Source organism: Platalea leucorodia (assembly GCF_965183815.1).
Source record: "Platalea leucorodia genome assembly, chromosome: 16".
NCBI lineage: Eukaryota > Metazoa > Chordata > Aves > Pelecaniformes > Threskiornithidae > Platalea > Platalea leucorodia.
In genome coordinates this window covers 10,388,770-10,399,076 of record NC_138838.1, presented here as the reverse complement: position 1 = coordinate 10,399,076, position 10,307 = coordinate 10,388,770, and the positions used below count along the sequence as shown (strand labels likewise).

Sequence of the window (10,307 nt, the reverse complement as noted above, 5' to 3'; positions counted from 1 at the left end):
ACTTTGACCTGAGAAAGGGCTCTCCGGTCCCTGCCCTGTCTGCCCGCAGGCACTACCCTGCCTACACGATCTCGTGGCTGCCTCCCATGCACACTGCGGATGTCCGTGTGAACTGGGCGCGTGTGTGGGCTTGGGCTTGTTGAGAACACCCAGTCAGAGGGATCTGAATGGGGCTTAATGAGTCTTGCATTGCATAAAACCCTAAAGCTCAGGAATGGTTTAGCTAGTTGCTGTAAAATGGTCGTTTGTTTTCATATTAGACGGTCTGCACAGCCAGCCTGGCACGGTGGCAATACACACCTCGCGGTATCTCTCGTCACCTCTGTGGTAGCCTCGTATGCTGTATAGTGTTCCTGTGGGGACATGGTACTCATTCAGAGCCTGGTGCAACTGTAGCAGCAATGCTGACAATTAAAACGTGGTTTAACGTGGATATTAAGGAGATGCTCTGTATGCTTATGGTGCCCTGGTGCTGGCAAACGTAACTGGTATTTAATGGATTTCAAATATTTATACTTGGGTGCTGTTCTTGCAGTAAACTCGACCTGCCTGGAACACCCACCACGGACCGGGCTGTGTCTACCCCACATAGCTCAGTGACCCCATACCTCTTCCACAAAAAACTCCTGTCGTTACTGTTTCTGTGCAACATTTTTTATGCAGTTGTAAGATACTAATTTTGTGTGAAATTCTTCTGGTGCCCCTCAGAGCATGCATGATGTTGATTTAGATGAACAAGATCTGCATCACTGGGGGGAAGTGGTATGTTGTTCACTGCGAGGCTCGAAGGCTGCTTCTATTCATTTATGCAGATTCTGAAGCATTTAATCCTTTGCATGAGAACTTGAAAGCCGTTCTCTGTAGCAGACAGATGTAGCCCTCGGCAGTTGATGTCTGAGAGCTGAAGATTGCATTAGATGTAAGAACATTGCAAATAGATCAGAGATTCATTTTCTACCAGCACATGAAAATGTGCACCTACTCAGACCTAGGCAAAGGCTAAAGCTCAATAATTAATATCTGCGTTATTCCTGTTGAGGCTGGAGGAGAAGGTCTGGTATCCTAGGATGAGTTTGCTACATGGATGCTTCTTGTCTGAACTATTTAACTGCAAGACTAAAAATACTGAACATTATTTCCTTTTCCTCTTGCTCAGGCCCCAAATGCATGTGAAAAATTATGGGAAAAAAATTAAGAATTTGGGAGAGGCAGAGTTTGGAATGTCAATGAAATATTTATTGCTTATGCTAACAGGTTTTTCCTGTATCTGGGAATTAGAATAAGAATCTGGGTAGTTAATGGAAGGAATCAGCATATGGGTGTCTTCTCAGCGGCTGCTTCCTGCTGTTTCCAGTAAGTGGTGAGGGAAAGGTGGTGCATCTTCGCGGGTAAAAAGGGTGTTCCTCTGAGGCCTGCAGCTTTTCATGGGTAGGTTTCGTGGGTGACAATGATTTTGGATCTTTTCGTGTAAGGGTCTTGCTATTATGCATCTGTCTGCCAAGGGAAGAAAAAATATTTGTGAGGAATGTTAAACAACCCTACTCCTAGAGTTTTACACCAGTGCTCGCGTTTTTCAGATCAGTAATTTAGTGGTGCGACATCTCCTGGCTGAACTGGACTAGGGAAGTTACAGCATGCCTCATGTCTCCTGGAGGGAGCAATGACATAAAAAGTCTTTTGCCTTAAGCCTGTTGAAATGGTTTTCAGCTTGGTAGAGGCCCAAAGGTGTCACCACCTGGTGGCTGTTCAATGGCTTGTGTGAAATGGCTCTTAAGGGTCTCAGTTCAATTTCCAAACCTCTCACTGTAGCACATTTCTCACTACAGTTACACTCCGAGAAGATGTAAGTGGATAATTTGTAATGAATAATGTGCTCACATGCTGCCTTTTTCTACTCAGAAGTTTTAACAAATGAGGTAATTTTCATTTGCCATTTGAAATTATTTACTGATAATTTCTGCAAATTAAATGCTCTCAAGCGGTTTGTTCTGTATGTGTAATATCCAGAGGGCTTCTTGTGTGTCGGCAGGGCTAAGCTCTCTGGTCTCGCTGCAAGGCGGTTGTTAGAGCTGGTGACAGACAGGTAACTGGGTACGCTGAAGTTAAGTGACTCGATCACAAGTTACAGTGAGAGGTGGGAGTAGAGTATAACTGTTCAACCTCAGCAGTTCACTTAATGGGGTAGGAAGCACAAGATTAAATCATTTCTTCATGAAAAGGCACCTTAATATTTCAGGGTTATTTAATTTCTTGAGGGGGAAAGGACAGGTCTATCTTCAAGCACAGTTATTGTTGCTTAGATGCACGTAAACCCAGGTCACCCTGCGAAGAGCAGAACGGATGAGCCCAGACTGGCCCCACACGTCCTCCCCACGCCGACAGGCCCAGCTTCCCTCCTGTCTCACCTAGCTCCCTCCTGTCTCCGCTCGTGGCCATGGGCACGATGGCGCATGCTGTGTGTGCTGTTTGCCCAGGAGGCACGCAAGGCTTGTCGGATGGCTGCCAGCCAGCATGGGGACAGCTGAGCCCACCCAGCTTCCCCCTGGGATGGATTTGGCTGTCTCCTTGCTACCTAATCAGACCTTCACTTGGAAACTTGCTTGCATTGAGGCCTGCTATCCCTCGGTCAAATTTGGTTGACGCTGACCAGTAGTACCTGGGGAAGGGAGGCTGAGAGTCAGGCAAAAGCTTCCAGTGGCTTCTGTTCCGTGCCCTTCAGAAACGGGGTTACCAGTGTTGCTGTTTGCTCACGCACTGGGACGCGGGCTGCAGACGGGCTGCTTCTGCTGTGGCATATGCTGTTGATCCAGTCAGGGCACAAGCACTCAGGAAAGAAGCAAAAGCAGTTAGAGGTCTGTAGGGGATGGTGGGGAGTACCAGCTGTGCAAAACTAAAAAAAGGCTATGTATTTCTGGAGGGGCCATGGTGAATGCTACTGGATTTTTAGGCATCAAAGTAATACAGCTTTACAGAAGGAAGTTGCCATATCGCAGCCCCTGATGTCTTTTGTTCTCAGTATCTGCCTCTTGTATATACACCCTCAACCAGCATGCTGAAGTAGTTCATCCTGCAGCCTAGCAGACTAGAGAGGGTGACCTGTCCTTCGAAAGTCTTGCCTATTCTCTTCCACCCCTAAACTGTTCTTCCTCTGGCATCAGGAGTACCTCTCCCAGCTGGCCAGCAGCTGCCCGTGCACAAGAGCACAAGGTTGTTCTGGGCTGCTTTTTGACAGAATTGCCTCACATTGACAGCAGTAATTTAGGGAGCCGTTGATTGCAACCAAAAATCAGACATGCCTCCCATAAACCAGTAGCTGGGTTGACAGGGAGCTAGCGAATTACTCTGCTGCTAATCCTTGCTGAGAAGGAGGAACAAGGTTTCCTCTAGGAAGAGCAGTGTCCTGCTATGTCAAGAAGTTCATGAGGTGGTTGTGGTCATCGTAGTACAGTGAATTCAGGAGGTCTGCAAATCTCAGACCATCTATTTTTCTTGTCACACTGTCTTGAGCACACAGCTTCTGTCCGTATCTGCAAAGACAGTTCTCCCTTCCTGAGAACTTGGTAAACATATTTCAACTCAGCAGCCATACGTACAAGGCTGTATTCTGGATGGGGGCAGGATTGAGATGAGAAGCTATCATGTTCAAAAACTTACCGGGCAGGGAATTTCACATATAACAAACACGATATAGGGTATTGCGAAGGCTAACAGGCTGCAAGCGATGAACACTTTAATGACGATACTTAGTTTTTGTCTGTTCAGCAGATCTTTGTCATTTGTGGATGGAATTCCCTCTGAAATGAGATAGAGAAGAATATTTAAAATGTGTTTACAAGTCTTTGACAGTTCAAAATTTTCTTCATTTTGGTTAGGTTGGGCTCAGTTTGGTGGACCAGAGCAGAGGAACAATTCAGAGTCTCCTGGAGGCTTTCACAGGAAGCTGTAAATCTCTCTAGAATCTTGGAAACATTTTACTTTAAAATATTTCAAATATCTTTCAGTTCCTGCCTGGTCCCCAGATGAAACTGGTGTGTAAGCCCAGTCACAGCAGTAAGGCTTGTAACTTCCTGCTGAAGTCAGGTGAGGTTTTTAAGGGAAGGTAGGAGTCCTCACGGGGCACACCGAAACATGGGTAACTTCTTGTGAAAGGCACTGCCTGAACACTCTGTTCTCATTACAGCCATGGATTCACAAAGCACCCGGGCCAATGCATTTATTGGGAGAGGCAATACTGCTGTTCAAAGAAATTGCTGTTTGGGAGAACTTTGTCAAAGTTGTGTGTGTGAAAGCCAGTTTTTCTATCCTTTACATCTACTGCTATGCTACTTTTGTGACTCTGGAGGGAAGATTGGTACTTACGCTCTAAAGTTTGGTTTTCTTGGTGCACATGCAGGACAGTCAAACCCTCTGCAAAAACTTTCAGCTTGGGCAGCTTTGCTGTTATACCACAATTTGATATCCCTGCTAGAAACACTGGAAATAAACAGAAATTTTAAAACTAAGTGTTTGTTTCTGTTTAAACTGAAGAACCAGCAGCAATCGAAGGCTAGAATTACTTGCACACTGACACAGTTGGCAAGAGGTGGCAGTGTACCTGGCAATTTGCAGTAACGTACTAGAGACAGTTGATTTCCTTGCTCGTATGCAATTTCCCAATGTACAGAATTTTCTATATGTACTAATATTGGAAACTCTATTTGCCAAAACCTCCTGGCCCTTCCAAAAGAAGGGAAAACAACAGCAGGGAATTGTTCCAAAACCTGAAGCTTTCCGTAGTGTTAATTCTGGATCATTACTTTCTCCTAGTTCTTTTTTTTTTTTAAAAAAAATAGAAAGGTACAAATAATTTTTTTCAATAGCTGCTAAGGTATCAGCTATATGAAATTCAACACTGCCATCCTCTGACATACCTAAACATATATTTGCTACATTGAACTTTTTACCTTTTTCTTGAAGAATAAATTTTCTCTGAAACTTTTTTCTGTGGCGTGTTTGTAAGACGCAGGAGTGGCCGATAGCAGGTTTCCTGTCTGCACGGGCGACGACTTTCAGGCTCTGCAGGGTGTATTTCTCTACTCTCTGGTTTCTCAAATCTCCATGTGTCTTCTCCAAATACAGCAGATTTACTTGCACGGGGCTTTGAAGACTAAAGCATTCCAGAGTGATGACTTTTTGGGTTCTGCTTAACTTCCCCTTGGTTGCTGCTATCCCAGGGGCTGGAAAAGGATAAGAATCATTAGAAATGGCTTCTCTTAAATTATTTGTAATTCTTCTTGCAAAAGGTTCAGGCCAGCAGAGTTAGCTGTGAGGGATGTACTACTGTAAAGGAACTTCAGAGGCAGCTTGCTGTTAATGTTACGATGAGGAAAATTCAAGCAGGTTCTCTGTGTGTGATCCCTTTGGTGGTTCTTTTTTGTCGGACTAGCTGTATTCTTAATGCTCAAGCACAGTAAGTTGTTACATGCTGGAGGACAACATTCACAGTGCGTAACTTCATAGCAACATAGCTACTTATGGGCAGCTCCCCGAACAGTCGACAGGCAGACCCCTCTCTGTGGGGTCCCTGTTGCCCTCGGGGACTCAAAAGGCTGTGTGGGAGCTGAGGCCCTGAATCGAGGCGCTCAGATGCTGAAATCTGAAAGTTTCAGGTTTTATGCATAATTACTGACGGCAAGTGACACAACCCATCAAAGGTTACTATAGTGATATCTTTGTTTTTTAGCAAAACAGAGCTAAAATTTTGCACAACCTCTTGTATCCTTTTTGGTCAGGTGGCTGAGGAATAGCTGAGACAGCTGAAAATGTTAACCACACCGTTAAGAGCCCTGACAGCGTTCCTCTTCCATGGACTCCTTACCTTGCAGGAAGATGTTCAGGCTTCTTATGCTGCCGGATATTTCTGAGGCGTTTTCCACATGACATTCGTAGTCTCTGGGGTCTGAGGGAATGAAGGATGAACCACTTTTAATTACAACGCACAGTTAAGTCAGTACTACCCTCTTTTAGTAATTAATTTTAAATGTCAGCGTTTTGCTGACAACAAAGGTGCAAGAATTTGAGGTGAGGGCATATGGATTAAAGGTGCAAGAATTTGAGGTGAGGGCGTATGGATTAAAGACTTAGTTCAGCATATGGCAGAGGAGAGAAAGTGAACATACAACGATATATTTATTCCTAATATTACATAAGTTAGTCTCTTACAAAATCCTTAGTTTTATTCAGTTAGAACTTGCAAGGATGTGAACAACTCACCTTTTCTGCTGAGATTGTTGTGCACAAACACTAAGCCAAATAGTAATATTGTGAGCATAATTACATCTTCTCTTGACAATCTTGAAGCCCTTTTTATCTTTACTGCTTCCTTTGAGTAATGTTGTAAAGGTGTTTAAGCAGATACCAAGCTGATATAGTAGAGATTCCCGAATAGCTCTGTAATCCTATATTCCTTTTCAAAACTCCTGCACCTTTACCCTGCTCAACATATGGAGGGTTTAAAGTTAGAGCCTTAATTCACTGTAGATTGTACTAATTTCTAGTTTTAATCCAATTGGGAGAAACATGGAATTTGGTAAAAAATGGACCTGAAAAAAAATTGTATCTGTCGGTCAAATCTCCTTTCAATAGGTATGTCACAAATTAATGCTGGTCCTGAACACGAGTCCCAGAGTTAAGCACCGAAATGGGTGAAACGGGTAAATGCAGCGTCTCGTGGGAGAGGGGTCCGGGGCACGCTGGGCTCCTGGTGCGGGCTGGGGGCCGCTGGTTGCCGTGGGGCTGAGCTCCTTCTAGAACAGGGCCCCATGGCAGCCGCCCCATTGCTGCGGGGCAAACAGAACCCTTTCCCAAAGCCTTCTCCCCCAAAGAGAGGGTCCTCAGCAACCTCCTGCGAGCCACGGGGGCGCTTGAGCTTGCCCAGGCCCTGAACACCCGCGGGCCAAGGGCGAGCCTCGGTGCACAAGCGTGGCTAAATAAGGCATGCCGCTTGGGTGAAGGAAAACCAGCACCATGTAATCCCTCCGCCGGCATCGCCTGCCCTCACCGGTCTTTGGTAAAGGTGAGCCTTCCCGCTGGCCCAGGGCAGCGCTGAACGGGGGCAAGGACAGTGCTGCAAGGGGTCCCCAGCTCTGGCAGGGGTTTCCACTGGAGCTCTGGCATGGGGAGAAGTGATGCCAAGCAGGCTGGTCCCAGGCCATTTCGGGCTTTTTAGGTTGGTGATAAAGCCTAAAACTGCTTAGGAAATGAAGGTAGCCTGTGTTACCTGCCGGCCCTGGTGCACGTTGCTCCCAGGAGCTAGGAGGGAGCCCAGGCTGAGCCCCATGTGCCGCTGGGTGAAATGCAGCAGCTCCCGGGGCAGCTGCGCCCGGCAAATTCAGAGGCGATACATAAAGGCAGCACCCCGAAATAAGTGGGAAAATTATCAGGCTACTCTCTGCAGCTCTCATCACAAAGTCCTGGTGAGATTTCTTCAGGCTTTGGGCGTTTTTGAAGACTTGGCGTTTTCTGTATTAGACACAAGGTGGCGATGGAAATCACTTTTTCCTCCAAAGCCTCTGGCTTTTAAATGCTGAATAACTACAGGTTTATGTCCCCGATAGAGTATTGTTGTTCAATCTCAAATAACCCCTGACATTTCAAATGACTGATACTCTAGAGACTCAAGAAAACGTTTTCATAAGCATTGATAATGCCAGAAGATGTTTAAGTTTAAAAAGAGAGCAAATGGAGTGGCAAGGGCTCGCATGTCAATATTTATTTTGCATGCCTATTTTGTTTAGATATTCATGTGGATAAGGATGGATTTTAGTATAAATATTTAATATTTACAGTCTATCGGGTGGTATAGAAAACATTCTCATTGCAGTTGCCTCTTCTGCAGATATGGAGACTGTGTTTTTTATTTTAGTGTATTCAGCTGCTTTAGTTCAATGATTTTTTTTTTTCAATTAAAATTGAAAAGCCAATAGTAGAATTAAAAAAACCCAACAATACTATGGTAAAGGTGTGAAAAGATAAGATAGTTCTAGAATCTCAAAGAGCATGGCCAGTGTGAGATACATTTGATCTGCTTCATACCTAGGAGGGCTTCCTGATAATTTGGCCCTCATATTTATGATTGTGTTAAGTATTTTTCTGAAGTGCTGTGTTTGTTCATAATTGGCATCCAGTTACCATAAACTGCAACTTGACACCAACCATAAAGAATGAATGTAGACTAAGGATACCATTCACCAGCTTCCAGTGTAAAAAAAAAAAAGTGAATTTTCCTGAGAAGTGTAAACCCTCCCCAATCCCCTCCCCAGGTGTAGTACAAAGAATATGTAGCTGCAAATCAACACATTTAAATTCTTATCCAGTTGAATGAATCTTTTATTTTGGAAATAGCATATTGATGCAAAATAAAATAAAAATGTTCATTCACATTTCTCTGCTTGTGAAATGCCGTGCATAGATCTCCAAGGGAGACCTATTAGGATCCTTTATAGAGGAGAATGTCATCATCTTGTCAATGAGTGTGTTCTCACTCAGATGATCAGAAATGTCTTACCCAAACTTTTTTAAAGAAAGTTTGGGTAAGAGACTTCACTTCTGTATCCTTTTTTTAAGCTGCATTTCCATACTTCATAATTTTTATGCAACTTTCTCAAGATAGAAATCATCAGGAATCCAAATTTCCTCAGCCTGTAAATAAAAATTCAAAAATATTGGAAAGAGAATTAGATTATAAATAATTTCAGGCATCTAAATGTTTATTTTTGATGTGCTTATTTAATACCGTTACTAAATGTTCACCATCCCATCTACAGTGCAGAGTTTCACTTTCTGGTTAGTTCTGCTGCTTCTCTTCCTGGGCTGGGAATGCCAAGACAAGCCTAACTTTGCAGTTTTACAAGACGATTTAGGGCGTTTCCTGAAGCTGTAAGAAAACTTAGGACCAATAGCAGCACATCTTGTGGAGCGAGTTAGCGATGGCAGCTAACCTGCTAACTGGAGAGAATGAGGTATTTGTTAGCGATTGTCCTTGAAAACAGGCAGATATCGTCAGTGTTGCAAGGATTAACGTTTCATTTCTGATATTTAAAATCTTCTGTAATATTTTCTAAATAGCTAAACCATGATTTTGCTTTAAAAAGCTGTCTGACCTTTCTCTCTTTTACTTGCCTGCCAGGACGCGAGTTGTGCCAGGATGGATGGCGTCGCTGACCCCCCTAACCTAGGATGATCTTTCCTGTGTTTGCACTGGTGATGTTATCAGAGCCCGGAGAAGAGACGTGAAACCCTAACCTGGTGTCATAAAAGGTAATAACATTTTCCCTGTATTTTTTTGGAAATTATTTACTTGCATTATTAAGGCTACACTTGCTTTTTTGAGGAAATGTGGGGAGGGGCGGGGTTGCACGTGTAACAGTACATGCGCTCGTAAGTCATGTAAGAGTAAATAATGTACTGTGTCCAATTTCTGAACATAATAGAAAAAGGACGGGCATTTAACCAATCCCCTCCCCCCAAAGCAGAAATACGGTTACAATTCAAAATCTGATAAAACTACAGGAAAGTATGTCAGAACTTTGTGAAACAGTATGTTTGCATTAAAACACACATTACTGCTGCCCACAATTTAAAGCTTGAACACGTTTTTAACCAGTCCTTTGTACTATTTCAATCTAGAATTGAGGGAAATTTTGAACCCGTTTCTGCTCCTATGTAAGTCGGCAAAATGCACCAGGCATCGTAAATGCAGGATTGATTCAGCCTGGCCAAAAATAATTGTTGGGTATTCCCTACCCTGCAGTGTATGCCAAATCAGTTACTGTAATTCCTCCCAAATTGTCTTCCTTGTGAAAGTGTTCCACCAACACTTGTTCACAAGGAGGCGAGATTTTCTTGCTGGCTTCAGTGGGTAAGAGCAGGTGTGAAAGATGTAAGGCCCAAGGCTTTTATTTGCTTGTGTAAAATTCACATAATGGAATACTTTGGGATCTGTTCTGTGCTGTATGTATATAGGCTACCAACAACTGCCCTTGTGTATGATGTGCCCTAGGATCCATCTGTGAAAAAGCCCAACTGTTAATGTTATAATGATAAATGAAGTGCTGCTTTAGGGCCAGCAAAGCTGAGGGTGGCCCACGGATATTAACTGCTGTTTAATTTCAAAAGCACCTCCTGAATGCATGCTTTATTTTTAAGGTTAATGTATTTCATTTGCTGTTTTCACATGTTCTTTTCTCTCTTTGCCCTTGAACGGGAGAGTTGCTACAGGATTTAATTATATGTAGCAATCACTCCTCCAGCAGTATTTCAATAGTATT

At 43.6% G+C, this 10,307-nt stretch overlaps 1 protein-coding gene across 1 annotated transcript in view; it reads left to right on the top strand.

The window, feature by feature from the left end:
* Window positions 1–9,263: 9,263 nt before the first annotated feature.
* ACACA (acetyl-CoA carboxylase alpha) overlaps window positions 9,264–10,307 on the top strand; it is a 142,696-nt gene continuing 141,652 nt past the window's right edge. The window contains exon 1 of the mRNA XM_082328122.1: window positions 9,264–9,297. The gene's annotated coding sequence lies outside the window, so the exon portion shown is untranslated. The remainder of the gene's footprint in view (window positions 9,298–10,307) is intronic.